We start from the raw sequence: 15,350 nt of genomic DNA on the forward strand, positions 1-15,350 counted from the left end.
GGTTACCTCCCAACAGTCCAAAGATGTGCGGGTTAGGTGGATTGGCCATGCCAAATTGCCCCCGAGTGTCAGGGGGAACTAGCTAGGACAGTGGTTCCCAAAGGGTGCGGCGCGCCACACTGGTGCGGCGAGAGAGGATGGCAAGTGTGACGGGAAGATTCATGGACAATCATAGAAACATTTAAACATGTTTTAAACAAGCATTGTTTTATACTTTCTGGATGTCCCATGATCATATTATAAAGTAGTTGTGTTCTATGTCATGAATCAAGCACTGCTCGGGAGTTTTTTTGTTTTTGAATGTATTTCTTATCAATAAAAAATTCGGTGTGGGTCAAGCAAATTTTTATTCCGAAAGTGAGGCCCAGTGAAAAAGGTTTGGGAACCACTAAGCTAGGAGATAATTATTTCGCCCCTCAAGTCAGATCCACCCATTCAGTGAGATCATGGCTGACTTCATCGGTCAGAACATGGAATACAGGAGTTGGAATGTCTTGTTGAAGTTGTACAAGACATTGGTACGGCCACACTTGGAATACTGTGTACAATTCTGGTCACCCTATTATAGAAAGGATATTATTAAACTAGAAAGAGTGCAGAAAAGATTTACTAGGATGCTACCAGGACTTGAGGGATTGAGTTATAAAGAGAGGTTGGATAGACTGGGACTTTTTCCTCTGGAGTGTAGGAGGTTGAGAGGTGATCTTATAGAGGTCTATAAAATAATGAGGGGCACAGATCAGCTAGATAGTCAATATCTTTTCCCAAAGGTAGGGGAGTCTAAACCTAGAGGGCATAGGTTTAAGGTGAGAGGGGAGAGATACAAAAATGTCCAGAGGGGCAATATTTCCACACGGGATGGTGAGTGTCTGGAACAAACTGCCAGAGGTAGTAGTAGAGGCGGGTACAATTTTGTCTTTTAAAAAGCATTTAGATAGTTACATGGGTACAATGGTTATAGAGGGATATGGGCCAAATGCGGGCAATTGGGATTAGCTTAGGGGTTTTAAAAAAAAAAGGGCGGCATGGACAATTGGGCGGCACAGTAGCACAGTGGTTAGCACTGCTGCTTCACAGTGCCAGGGACCTGGGTTTGATTCCCGGCTTGGGTCACTATCCGTGTGGAGTTTGCTCATTCACCTCGTGTCTGCATGGGTTTCCTCCGGGTGCTCCGGTTTCCTCCCACAGTCCAAAGATGTGCGGGTTAGGTTGATTGGCCATGCTAAAATTGCCCTTAGTGTCCTGAGATGCGTAGGTTAGAGGGATTAGCGGGTAAATATGTAGGGATATGGGGGTAGGGCCTGGGTGGGATTGTGGTCGGTGCAGACTCGAATGGCCTCTTTCTGCACTGTAGGGTTTCTATGATTCTATGAAGTTGGGCCGAAGGACCTGTTTCCATGCTGTAAACCTCTATGACTCTTATGACTTGTCAAAGGGCCACAAGGTCATAGAGTAGGGTAAATGCTTGGGGTTATGGGGATAGGGACTGTGGTCGGTGCAGACTTGATGGGCCGAATGGCCTCCTTCTACACTGTGAGCATTCTATGATTTGTTTTTGCAGCTTATTGCGAGATTCTGGAATGTTCCTCAGCCGTGGCGATGCTTGGGGGGGAAAACATTCTGTACCACTCATTGCCTGAAGGTGTCTGGAGAGTGTTATGTCATTACCTCACTGTAGATCCGCCAAACGCTAATTGCTGCCCAAATGGAGTCTTGTTCCTGTGTGCGGATGTCACAAAATCTGCACTTTCAGTGACCTATGTTGTAAGCAGAGCAGAGGCAGTCAACACACAGCAACTCTTGTGCGCAAACTTTCCAGCCAGAGCTTTGGAGAGGCCTCTCGCCCTTTGAACCCGCGGATCACGCACAATGTGCCCTGGGGTGGACCCTGCCCAACTTATCTCATCTCAGGCGGGAAAGGTTTTCCCTGACCCCTGGAGGTAATTGGGCAGAGCGCCTCGCTATCTTTTTAACCTGCCAGTCCCTCATTATTCAACGCTGACTGGTTGCTTGCCGCAGATGGCATTTACGTTGCTGCAAGACATATGGAGATTGTTGCAGACCCCGGAGGATTTAATCATCTGTCTGTATTTAACCATGCAACCTTCAATTAAGTTTTCAATCCGACACTTATCCAGCTGTGCTTTTTAAAAAGTTGTGTTAATCACCGCGGCATTAACCTTTGCTGCAAGTCTGATCCACTGTTTTTCGTCCCCGCTCTGGGCCCTGTGAGGCACTGTTAGCTGAGACTAGGAACCGAGGGCACTGCCTCAGCGTAAAGGGACGACCCTTGAGAACTGAGATGAGGAGGCAGGGGATAACGGGTCATGGGGAAAAGGCAGGAGAACGGGGATGGGAAAAGCACCAGCCCTGATTGAATGGCGGAGCGGACTCGATGGGCCGAGTGGCCTAATTCTGCTCTTAGGGTCTTATAGGAGGATTTGAAACCAAAAGAGAGAACGCTGGAAAATCTCCGCAGGTCTGGCAGCATCTGTAAGGAGAGTAAAGAGCTGACGTTTCGAGTCCAGATGACCCTTTGTCAAAGCTAAAAGGCATAGAAAGTGGGAGAGGAGGGTTTGATTTGATTTATTATTGTCACATGTATCAGTATACTGTGAAAAGTATTGTTTCTTGCGCGCTATACAGACAAAGCATACCGTTCATAGAGAAGGAAACGAGAGAGTGCAGAATGTAGTGTTACAGTCATAGCTAGGGTGTAGAGAAAGATCAACTTAATGTGAGGTAGGTCCATTCAAAAGTCTGACAGCAGCAGGGAAGAAACTGTTCTCGAGTCGGTTGGTACGTGACCTCAGACTTTTGCATCTTTTTTCCTGACGGAAGATGGAAGAGAGCATGGTGATCCTGAAGCCTAAAAACTTGAAGCTCTCGACCATTTCTACTTTGCCCCCATTGATGTAGGTAGGGGCATGCCTTCCACTACACTTCCTGAAGTCGATGACTATCTCCTTTGTTTTGTTGCCATTGAGGGAGAGTTCACCAGATGCTCTATCTCTTTCCTGTACTGTGTCAAAAGTCTGACAGCAGCAGGGAAGAAACTGTTCTTGAGTCGGTTGGTACGTGTCCTCAGACTTTTGTATCTTTTTCCTGACGGAAGAAGTTGGAAGAGAGAATGTCCGGGGTGTGTGGGGTCCTTAATTATGCTGGCTGCTTTTCCGAGGCAGCGGGAAGTGTAGACAGAGTCAATGGATGGGAGGCTGGTTTGTGTGATGGACTGGACTACATTCACGACCCTTTGTAGTTTTCTTGCAGGAATTTCTTCATCAAAAATGGTTATGGGGTGAATTGTGTTTGTTCCCTATGGAGAGCTTCCAATGATGGGAGTGAGTTTTGGGAATTCTGGCTTAGGGGCAACTGGGCAGGATTTTCCAGTCGCGCCCATCCTCGGGATCATCCACTCCCGCCAAGAGTCAATGGACTTCTGGCTGGACCGTCAGATCTCCCGTGACGATCCCACAGCGACGGCCTGGAAAATCCCATCCACTGGGTCGATGGAGTTTTCCATTCTCCCTCTAAGTCAGAACATTGAATACAGAAGTTGGGACGTCTTGTTGAAGTTGTACAAGACATTGGTAAGGCCACACTTGGAATACTGTGTGCAGTTCTGGTCACCCTATTATAGAAAGGATATTATTAAACTAGAAAGAGTGCAGAAAAGATTTATGAGGATGCTACCGGGACTTGATGGTTTGAGTTATAAGGAGAGGCTGGATAGACTGGGACTTCTTCCTCTGGAGCGTCGGAGGCTTTGGGGTGATCTTATAGAGGTCTATAAAATAATGAGGGGCACAGATCAGCGAGATGGTCAATATCTTTTCCCAAAGGTAGGGGAGACTAAAACTAGAGGGCATAGGTTTAAGGTGAGAGGGGAGAGATACAAAAGTGTCTAGAGGGGCAACTTTTTCACACACAGGGTGGTGAGTGTCTGGAACAAGCTGCCAGAGGTCGTAGCAGAGGCGGGTACAATTTTGTCTTTTAAAAAGCATTTAGATAGTTACATGGGAAAGATGGGTATAGAGGGATATGGGCCAAATGCGGGCAACTGGGATTAGTTTAGAGGTTTAAAAGAAAAAGGGTGGTATGGACAAGTTGGGTCGAAGGGCCTGTTTCCATGCTGTAAACCTCTATGACTCTATAAGTAAGTTGTCTCCAGAAGCACCTTAGGACATTTTGGGATGTTAAAGGCGCTACATTAATACAAGTTGCTGTGGAATACTGTCTCTCGAATTAAAGATTGCGATCATAGCTTAATGCTTGGTAAGCATCCTCTGAAACCACCGGCAAGGTGGCACAGTGGTTAGCACTGCTGCCTCACAGTGCCAGGGACCCGGGTTCAATTACCGGCTTGGGTCACTGTCTGTGTCTGCGCGTCCTCCCCGTGTCTGCGTGGGTTTCCTCCCACACTCCAAAGATGTATAGGTTAGGTGGATTAAAGTTTGAAGTATATTTATTAGTGTCACAAGTAGGCTTACATTAACATTGCAATGAAGTTACCGTGAAAATCCCCTAGTCGGTACACTCCGGCGCCTGTTCGGGAACACTGAGGGAGAATTTAGCACGGCCAATGCACTTAACCAACACGTCTTTCGGACTGTGGGAGGAAACCGGAGCTCCCGGAGGAAACCCATGCAAACATGGGGAGAAGGTGCAGATTCCACACAAACAGTGACCCAAGTGGGAATTGAACCTGGATCCCTGGCGCTGTGAGGCAACAGTGCTAACCACTGTGCCACTCTATCCTATTCTGTTTTAGTAGATGTTTCCTCCGGGTTCTCCAGTTTCTTCCCGGAGTCTGAAAGATGTGTCAGTTAGGTGGACTGGCCGAGCTAAACTGTGCCTTAATGTCCAGAGATGTCTAAATTAGGCAGATTAGCCATGTTAAATTGTCCCTTAGTCTCCAAAGATGTGCAAGTTTGGTGGATTGGCTATGCTGTATTGGCCCTTAGTGTCCAAGGATGTGTAAGTTAGGTAGTAAATGTGCAGGGTTATAGGGATAGGACCTGGATGGGGAGGTGGTGGGCCTGGGTAATATACTCTGTCAGAGAATTAGTGTGGACTTGATGGGCTGAATGGCCTCCTCCTGCACTCTCGGGATTCCATGAATCAATTGTTGGATTTGTGATGCTTTAGATATGCTATGCTACGTGGGTTTCCCCCGGATGCTCCAGTTTTCTCCCACATTCGGAAAGACATGCTGGTTAGGTGGATTGCCCATGCTAAATTGCTCCTTGGTATCGGGGGGGAGTTACGGGGATAGGGCCTGGGTGGGATAGTTGTCGGTGCAGGCTCGATGGGCCAAATGGCCTCCTTCTGCACTGTAGGGATTCCACGATTCTATTTTGACACACTCCTCTGGATCCCTTTTGAAAATATTGGCACTTTCTTGAGGATTCACGCCTTTCCAGCGTACATTGGCACGATCCAAGGGACATTTCCTTACACATAGCCTAGCGCAATCCTGAGACCTTGTGTCAATATTGACACATTCTTCAGGGCCTCCCTTTCCTACCATCAGAAAGCCCAGATACGCAACCTGAAGAGATAACTGTGCACTGATATATCGAGAGAGCATTGGTGGAAAGAATGAATGGCATCTCGATCTGACAGAAATCAGGCGGTGTGATTCTCTTTAGAACAAAGAACAAAGAAAATTACAGCACAGGAACAGGCCCTTCGGCCCTCCAAGCCTGCACCGACCATGCTGCCCGACTGAACTAAAACCCCCTACCCTTCTGGGGACCATATCCCTCTATTCCCATTCTATTTATGTACTTGTCAAGACGCCCCTTAAAAGTCACTACCGTATCTGCTTCCACTACCTCCCCCGGCAACGAGTTCCAGGCACCCACTACTCTCTGTGTAAAAGATCTGCCTCGTACATCTCCTTTAGACCTTGCCCCTCGCACCTTAAACCTATGCCCCCGAGTAATTAACTCTTCCACCCTGGGAAAAAGCTTCTGACTATCCACTCTGTCCATGCCTCTCATAATCTTGTAGACTTCTATCAGGTCTCCCCTCAACCTCCGTCACTCCAGTGAGAACAAACCAAGTTTCTCCAACCTCTCCTCAGAGCTAATGCCCTCCATACCAGGCAACATCCTGGTAAATCTTTTCTGTACCCTCTCCAAAGCCTCCACATCCTTCTGGTAGTGTGGCGACCAGAATTGAACACTATATTCCAAGTGCGGCCTAACTAAGGTTCTATAAAGCTATAACATGACTTGCCAATTTTTAAACTCAATGCCCCGGCCGATGAAGCCAAGCATGCCATATGTCTTCTTGACTACCTTCTCCACCTGCGTTACCACTTTCAGTGACGATGCAGTTGGAGAAGGTAGTTGAGTGGAGAAGGTAGGTTGGGAGACACGAGGGTATAAACTCTTTCTGTTGACCAGGAAGGTGCAAACTTTGTGTGATTCTTGGAGTTAACTTTATTTAGAAATTCACGGCAGTTTTCTCTCTCTTTCTCTTCCATTTTTCTTTCCTTTAGGTTTGCCTGACCTGGTACCTGACCCGTATTATGTCCAAGCTTCCACCTATGTGCAGAGGTCCCACTTGTATTCCTTACGATGCGCAGCAGAAGAGAAGTGTTTGGCAAGGTATGTCGCCGCAGTCTGGAGCCATTCCATCCACCTCTTTGCGGCGCTTCCCAAAGTTCTGTGTCAGTGAGTCGGAATTCCGGAGGTTTATTCCAAAGGTGGCCGGTACAGGACAAGCCCCGATCGAAGTCTCTAGACTGGATCTAGATCGAACCCTTTGGGTTACAAGTAAAGGTTGACGTGTGAGTCGGATTCTCCGATCTGGATGAGGGCTGGGATTATCCAGTCCCGCTGCAGTGAACAGCGATCTGGCCCGGCGCCATATTCTCCATTCCCGCTGGTAGCGGGGCGTGTGAGACTGAAGAATTATGGCCTTGGAATCTGCCACGGAGTGGAATTCTTCTTTACTTCCTGATGTACAAGTTCCTGCACACGCCGCCCAGTCTGGAAGTTGGACAAGTACTAGATAGAGTGGAATTTTACTCAATTTATAGATTTTAAAAAAAGTTTATTTATTAGTTTCACAAGTAGGCTTCCATTAACACTGCAATGAAGTTACTGTGAAAATCCCCTAGTCGCCACACTCTGGCGCCTGTTCGGGTACAACTGAGGGAGAATTTAGCACGGCCAATGCACCTAAGCAGCATGCTTTTGGACTGGGGGACTCAGGTTTGATTCTGGCCTTGGATGACTTTCTGTGCGGCATCTGCATGTTCTCCCCGTGTCTGCGTGGGTTTCCTCCGGGTGCTCCGGTTTCCTCCCACACTCCAAAGATGGGCGGATTAGTTTATGTTTAAGTTTATTCATCAGTGTCACAAGTAAGCTTAAATTAACACCGCAATGAAGTTACTGTGAAAATCCCCTAGTCGCCACACTCCCTTTAGTGCCCGTTCAGGCACACTGAGCGAGAATTTAGCATCGAACCAGCATGTCTTTTGGACTGTGGGAGGAAACCGGAGCACCTGGAGGAAACCCACGCAGACACGGGGAGAACCTACATACAGTCACCCAAGCCGGGAATTGAACCCAGATCCCCGGCGCTGTGAGGCAGCAGTGCTAGCCATGTGCTTTGATTCCGCTGAACCTGTCCCTTTAAGTAGGGCAAACAAACTTGCCTTTCAACCACTAGCCATCTCCAAGTGGTGTGCAGCCAGGAGGTACTGCCCCCCGCTGTAATGTAGGAAAATGACAGTCAATTGGATGCACAGCAAGCCCCCACAAACAGCAACGTGTTAATGGCCAAATAATCTCTTTTTGTAATAACCTTATTGAGGGGGGACCATTGGCTCGGACACTGGGGATAACTCCCCTAATCTCTTCGCAATCGTGTCATGGTATCGCTTATACTTTTCCGAGCAGATGGGACCCTGGTTTGATGTCTCATCGGAAAAATGGCACCGAGGGCACAGCAGCACTCCCCCTTGAGTGGGACTTACAATGGCTAATCCATCAAACCTGATCATCTATGGATGCCCAATCCAGCAGAAACAGACTCCCCTCCCCGCCCAGCCCACTTCTCCACCCGAAATTATCACCTGCGCTCACTGGGTCTGGTTAGAAAAGTAAGTAAGAAGTCTCACAACACCAGGTTAAAGTCCAACAGGTTTATTTGGTAGCAAATACCATAAGCTTTCGGAGCGCTGCTCCTTCGTCAGATGGAGTGGAAGGAGGAGCATTAGGGTAGGTCTAATAATCCATAAAACCCTACAGTGCAGAAGGAGGCCATTCGGCCCATCGAGTCTGCACCGACCACAATCCAACCCAGGCCCTATCCCTATAACCCTATGCATTTACCCCAGCTAGTCCCCCTGACACTAATGGACAAGTTAGCATGGCCAATGCACCTAACCAGCATATCTTTAGACTGTGGGAGGAAACCGGAGCACTTGGAGGAAACCCACACAGACACGGGAAGAACATGCAAACTCCATACAGTCCCCCGAGGCCGGAATTGAACCCGGGTCACTGGCTCTGTGAGGTGGCAGTGTTAACCAATATTAGAGAGCTGAATGATAGCTAAGAGGATAATCCTTTCCGGGCATCCTGTTAATGGTTGTTAAATTGTATTATCAAGTTTTAGGATATACAGGCAAAGGGCATAGATTAATGAACCTGGGGTGGCACGGTGGCACTGCTGCCTCTCAGCGCCAGGGACCCGGGTTCGATTCCCGGCTTGGGTCACTGTCTGTGTGGAGTTTGCACATTCTCCCCGTGTCTGCGTGGGTTTCCTCCGGGTGCTCCGGTTTCCTCCCACAGTCCAAAGATGTGCAAGTTAGGCTGATTGGCCATGCTAAATTGTTCCAAGATATATAGGTTAGGGGGATTGGAGGGGTAAATACGTGGATTACAAGGATGGGGCCTGGGTAAGACAACACAGGTGGGGTTGGTGCAGACTCGATGGGGTGAATGGCCTCCTTCTGCACTGTAAGGATTCTGTGATTCTATATAAAGAAAGACTTTTACAATGGCTAATCCACCTAACCTACACGTGTGGACACTAAAGGGCAATTTAGCATGGCCAATCCACCTAACCTATGCATCTTTGGGCACTAAGGGGTAATTTAGCACGGTCAATCTATCTAACCTGCCCATCAGTGGACACTAAGGGAAGAACATGCAAACTCCACACGGACAGTCACCCAAGGCTGGAATCGAACCCGGGTTCCTCTGGATTACTAGCCCAGCGGCAATGCCACCACCCTGGCGGGTCCAGTTGTTGCGCAGCTTGTGAATTGCATCCGTGCAGAGTTTGTCCACAGCTTTTGTGGCGCACCCTCTCCCTGCAGAGTGGCAGACTAAACTTTCCTTTCGTCTCCTTCAGCTCGGCGTACACGTCCGAGGCCTCGGATTATGACATCAGGGTCCTGCTGCGGTTTCCCCAGAGAGTGAAGAACCAAGGGGTCGCCGACTTCCTCCCGAACAGACCTCGCCACACCTGGGAGTGGCACAGCTGTCACCAGTAAGTGCCCTGGGGGATGACATTGCATTTGATGAGGGGGGAGCGGGGGGGAGATGTGGGGCCGGCGGCGGGGGGGGGGGGGTTCAGGATTTGAACCACCCTTTGGAGAAAAGGGGCAAATTAGAATCTTCATTTGCGCGGAACTTGTGCGAGGACTATTGGCCCTGGGATTCAATTAAGATAATTTAACGCCTACGCCGCAGTAATTATTTCTGTATAATGGAAATGACTTGAGAACTTTGTGGGAAAGATTACAGCTCATTTAAAATGTCAAGTGAAAAGGTTAAGACAGCGAGCGTAGAATGGAATAAATAATGGCAACTGATGCGCCTTCCATAGTTAGATAGCAGTCATTAATATTTATTGAGGATAATTTTTTTTCTGATTATGTTTGTTTCATATTGGTTTCCATTTCCCAGTCTATCCGCAGGAAGTATTCAAATATGGCACCCTAGGCTGCGCTGGAAGTTGCATTGAGGAGATTTGGGTCTAATAATGAATATATATCAGTCTTACAAAGCCTTCATGTTGTGTGAAGGTGTATATCGACACTAAAGTGACTTGTTATTTGATTATTATGATTGAAATCAATTGCCATTCAGTATTACTGTCCACATTTCTATACCTGTGTGCAGCAAGCTCTTTTGGTTGATCTATACGCAGAAGGGAGGCAACGGCCTAGTGGTGTTATCGCTAGACAATTGATCCAGAATCTCAGCCAATGCTCTGGGGACCCAGGTTCCAATCCCGCCACGGCTGCTGGCGGAATTTGAATTCCACAAACAAACAATCTGGGATTAAGCGCCAGAATGTAACTGGTGACAACTTTGTATTGGATGCACTGTGAACAAGATGTAAGGGTCAGCTGACCCAGTAAACCCATGGTGAACCAATCACAGAGGGCTGTAATAGTCAGCTGACCAGCTGATTCACCATAAATAAGGAACTATGTCGAATTGTGGGGAGCTTGGAGTGGCCCAGGGCGAGGCCCCAAGTTTGGAGTAATGATGTTTCTTTATTAAACCCTTTCTTTGATTTATAAGTTGGAGTAAGTTTTGTTGTATTTTCATTAGCTGCATTTTGAAGAGTTCCTTCTGAAGAAACATTAAGAATCCACTGATGACCATGAAACCCTTGTCAACCATGCTCTAAGGACACAGGTTCAAATCCCACTATGGCAGCTTGTGGGAATAAAATTCAATTATTTACTAAAATCTGACATTCAAAGTCCAATTGACTATGAAACCGTCGTTGATTGTCGTTAAAAACCCACCTAGTTCACTAATGTCCTTGAGGGAAGGAAATCTGCCATCCTTACCTGGTCTGGCCTACATGCGACTCCAGAGCCACAGCAATGTGGTTGACTCTCAACTGCCCTCTGGACAAGGGTAACTAGGATGGGCAACAAATGCTGGCCAGCCAATGATGCTCATGTCCCACGAATGAATAAAAGAAAATAGATGAAGTAGGTACCTAAAGAGTTGAAAGAATCATAGGATCATCATAGAATCCCTACAGTGCAGAAAGAGATCATTGAGGCTTCACCGACAACAATCCCATCCAGGCCCTACCCCTGTAACCCCTCATATTTCCCCTGCTAACCCCCTGACACCAAGAGGCAATTTAGCACGGCCAATCCACCTAACCCGCACATCTTTGGAGTGTGGGAGGAAACCCACGCAGACACGGGGAGAAAGTGCAAACTCCACACAGACAGTGACCCGAGGCTGGGATTGAACCCGGATCCCTGGCGCTGTGAGGCAGCAGTGCTAACCACTGTGCCGGTCTCCAAAAGCTGACTGTGGTGGAACTCAAATGCACAATCTTTGAGTGTCTCATCAAACAATGACTGGAAGTCCAACACGCTATCCATTGCGCCACAGAGCCACACCAAGGAGTGCAGAGAAACTGTGGATAAGGGACCATACTTGGCACGAGAGGCAAGTTGAACTGTATCATCTGCACATTAATATAAATAAAATTAATTAAACCTTTGCTGTGGGAGAACACCTCTGATTAAGGATCATCCAGACTCGAAACGTTAGCTCTACTCTCTCTCCGCAGAGAACTGTTCAGATTTTCCAGCATTTTCTGTGTTTGTAGTCCTTTACTGTGCTATTTCATAAACCTTTTTAGTCAAGGAAGAAGAATCAAGCCTGGCGTCAGCTCTGCTGTAAAGAGCAGTGTGTACATTGTGCTTTTAGCTTTGAATTGAGCGTGTCAAGAAACTACAAGGTATCAATCCCAATCATCTCCTTCCTCCCACCACCTAAGCAGCAGGTACAAAGCTGGTTCATCCCGCAAAGCATTGACCAATCAGTCAAGCCGCCTGGTTTAACTTTCAAACAATGCTTGACAGTTAACTGTCAGTCACCATCAACTGGTGCATTCTCCATGGCGACATCGCCACCAATCTGAGTCTGCTTGCCAACCAGGTAGCACTCTCTTCTCATTCAATCTAAAGTTGTTGTTTCCCCTGACATCGATGTTCTTCAATTGTCCCGATGAGTGCGAGAGAAAGAACTTTGACAAAATGTCTTTTTTATTTCATGAATGTGCAAGTTCTGTAACCCCAAATACAATGGGTGGGATTTTACGGCCCCACACGCCCCAAAACCGGAAAATCCCGCCTGAGCCCAACAGACATTTTTATAGTCTGCCCCCCCTGCCCAGCCCGCTATGATTCCCGTGGTGCGCGGGACGGGAAAATTCCCCTTGTTTTTTTTATTTATTAGTGGGACATGGGTGTCACTGGCTGGCCAGCATTTATTGCTCATCCCTAGTTGCCCTTGGAGGGCAGTTGAGAGTCAACCACATTGCCTTGTTTCTGGAGTCACATATAGACCAGACCGGGTAAGGATGGCAGATTTCCTTCCTTAAAGGACATTACTGAACCAGATAGGTTTTTCCGACAATGGTTTCATGGTCATCAGTAGATTCTTAAATCCAGATATTTTTTATTGAATTCAAATTCCACCATCTGCCGTGGCAGGATTCGAACCCGGGTCCCCAGAACATTAGCTGAGTTTCTGGATTAATAGTCTAGCGATAATAGGAACATAGGCATTAGGAACAGAAGTAGGCTAATTCAGCCCTTCGAGCCTCTCCGCCATTCAATCAGATCATGGTTGATCTCTCCCTGGTCTCAGATCCACCTCCCCACCTGTTCCCCATATCCCTCTTTCTCTTTATTATTAGAAATATATCTATCTCCTGGAAACCATTTAATGATTTAGACTCCACCGCGCTATGCGGCAGCAAGTTCCACAAATTCACCAAGCTCTGCGAGAAGTCATTCCTTCTCATATCGGTTGTAAATCTACCGCCTCCCAGCCTATAGGGGTGGCATGATGGCGCAGTGGTTGGCACTGCTGCCTCACGGCGCCAGGGACCAGGGTTCGATTCCTGGCTTGGGTCACTGTGCGGAGTCTGCACGTTCTCCCCGTGTCTGTGTGGGTTTCCTCCGTGTGCTCCGGTTTCCTCCCACACTCCAAAGATGTGCAGGTTAGGTGGATTGGACACGCCAAATTTGCCCCTTCGTGTTCAAAGATGTGTAAATTAAAATTTAAAGTTTATTTATTAGCGTCACAAGTAGGTTTACATTAACACCACAATGAAGTTACTGTGAAAATCCCCCAGTCGCCACACTCCGGCGCCTGTTCGGGTACACTGAGGGAGAATTTAGCATGGCCATTGCACTTAACCAGCATGTCTTTCGGACTGTCTTGGACTGCCTCACAGCGCCATGGGCCCGGGTTCAATTCCTGCCTTCCTGTCTGTGTGGAGTTTGCACATTCTCACCGTGTCTGCGTGGGTTTCCTCCGGGTGCTCCGGTTTCCTCCCACAGTCCAGAGGTGGATTAGCCATGCTAAATTGCTCCTTAATGTCCAAAGATGTAGGTTAGATGGCTAAGAGCAGGGGAGATGGCCTGGCTGAGATACTCTGTCAGAGAGTCGATGCAGACTCGGTGGGCCGAATGACCTCTTCTGCATTGTAGGGATTCTATGATTCCAAATTGCCCCTTAGTGTCCCAAGATGTGTGGATTAGGGGGATTAGCGGGGCAAATGCATGGGGTTACGGGGATAGGGCTGGTGGTGGGCCTGGGTAAGATTGTTGGCGAATCAATGCAGACTCAGTCGGCCAAATGGTCTCCTTCCGCTCTGTAGGGATTCTATGATTCTAAGATTGTACCGACTGTCCGAGGTACTTTGTTACCCCGCAACCTCTCTCCGTGTTGTTCAATGAATTAACTGCTTTTGGCAGTTGGCTTGTGGTAGCAAGCGTGCACGCGTGTGTGTGGGCGCGAACGTGTGGATGTGTGTGTGTAGTTGCCTGCATGTGTGTGGTGGCGTATGCGTGTGTGTTTGTGGTGGTGAAGCGCGTTTGTGTGTGTAGTCGCGTGTGGTCGTGAGTGTGCATGCGTGTGAGTTGTCATGCAGACCCGTGGCGAGAAACCACAGTCAAGGGCAACCTTTCAGCTGAGGCCACACCAACGACTTATTCCCCCTCAGTATTTCTTTTGTTAAACTTAAACATTTCACTTTGCCGTCCCCCTGCCTTTTGAATGACTTTAACAATCCTGGAAATCAGGCACATGTGGAAACTTGGCCCCTGCCTTGCCCTCCTAAGACCAATTATTCAACCAATGGAGTGCCAGAACACTAAAGTTTGACACGATTACATCATAAAGGTACATTGAGGCCAACCTTAGATTTGTCTCGATATTGTCCAAGTGGGACTGGCCACTGAGTTCATAATGCCAGCAGCTTAACTGCATCCAGATGCAGGAACTGGTCTGCGATGCTGTGAACATGAAGTGGGACTTGATCCAATCTGTTTAATCTTGACCGTGCCAGGAGAAACCTCCATGTTGGTGAATTAGAAAGATCCCGTGGCTTTTGAGGGTGGGTGAAACCCGTTTGGAAGAAAATGTTTCTCCCGCCTTCACTGATTGGAAATAATTTTTTGTTGGAATATCCTTCCTCTCTTTGGATTCGGATTCAAATTAAGCCCAGACTGATGCCTGGATTCTTGCCTCAGAGTTGGGTAGAGCGAGTCGGAAAATTGCTCAGGGCTTGCTGCACTCACCTTGGGAGAGACCCCACATCAAATGGCACGCTCCTCACTCCGGAGGGGGAGGTGGCGGATATGGGATAGAGTTGGGCATGCTGCCTAGATGCAGGCCACGGGGCTGTTGAGTGCCAAGGTGGGCTGTTTAAAAGGCGTTGTTAACCCAGTTGTTTTGTTAAATCTTAGGCTCCCCATCCCTCACCCATGCACCCTTCCCAAGTTAATTCCAATCCACCCGGTATCTATCATAAGCAGATCCCAAAATCACATCAAGTGCTTCATCCCTTAGCAAACAGAAACAAACTTCTATTCATAACTCCACAACAAAGACAGCTAATTGTTTGATAACCTCTTTGAGATGCCAATCAAACTGTGATGTGAGGAGTCCCCTGCTGAGCTAATTATAGTTTGTGGAAAGCAGCCAAAATTCATAGTTTTTTCAACTCGCACGAACACGGGCTGACTTTTCAAAATTAATTTTAAAGGGCTTGAGATTTAAATAACTTCACATCATAACAGTATCTGCCTTCAAGAGCATTTATTTCTACTCTTTAAAAATAGGCCATTGTTATAATGAAAATTGGGACTGTTGGAACTCCAGTTCGGGTTTCCCTCGTGTGTGAGCCACGTGCTACCTCCATCCTTCCCCTGGCAAATGTGGATCTATCAGAATGGTGGCAGGAGTTGCACATCTCTATCAAAATTCAAGCCTAATTTTATTCATTCGTGGGACATCGCTGGCTGGCCAGCATTTATTGCCCAT

At 47.6% G+C, this 15,350-nt stretch overlaps 1 protein-coding gene across 1 annotated transcript in view; it reads left to right on the plus strand.

The window, feature by feature from the left end:
- LOC144480538 (lysyl oxidase homolog 1-like) overlaps window positions 1–15,350 on the plus strand; it is a 69,167-nt gene that overhangs the window by 25,734 nt on the left and 28,083 nt on the right. The window contains exons 2-3 of the mRNA XM_078200104.1: window positions 6,509–6,617; window positions 9,379–9,516. The gene's annotated coding sequence lies outside the window, so the exon portion shown is untranslated. The remainder of the gene's footprint in view (window positions 1–6,508; window positions 6,618–9,378; window positions 9,517–15,350) is intronic.

Source organism: Mustelus asterias, chromosome 29, assembly GCF_964213995.1.
Source record: "Mustelus asterias chromosome 29, sMusAst1.hap1.1, whole genome shotgun sequence".
In the NCBI taxonomy this organism is placed as follows: Eukaryota; Metazoa; Chordata; class Chondrichthyes; order Carcharhiniformes; family Triakidae; genus Mustelus; species Mustelus asterias.